The following is a 306-nucleotide window of genomic DNA, read 5'->3' on the forward strand; positions in this document are numbered from 1 at the left end:
GGGGGGGGGGCACATGGGGACCGGGGTCTGCAGGTTAATCCGGCCTGATGGGGACAGGGTGAGTGGGCCCCCGCCTCTCTCCCACCAAGTTGGAGCTTCTGGGTCCAGCTGCGGAGAGGCAGCCCCCGCCCCAGCCAAAGCCCTCTCCCCGCATTCGTGGGCGGGTTAACTCCTTGCCTGCCAGCTCAGTGGCGCCGCAGGACAGACCCTCCGAGGCTGCCCCATTGTGCGCACCCCCGGCTGGGACGGCCGCCAGGGTCCTCCCCCACTCCGTTCAGCTACCCGAAACTTACCGGGTAGGAGGCC

The sequence above is a fragment of the Pteropus alecto genome, unplaced genomic scaffold (assembly GCF_000325575.1).
Source record: "Pteropus alecto unplaced genomic scaffold, ASM32557v1 scaffold45, whole genome shotgun sequence".
Taxonomy (NCBI): Eukaryota; Metazoa; Chordata; class Mammalia; order Chiroptera; family Pteropodidae; genus Pteropus; species Pteropus alecto.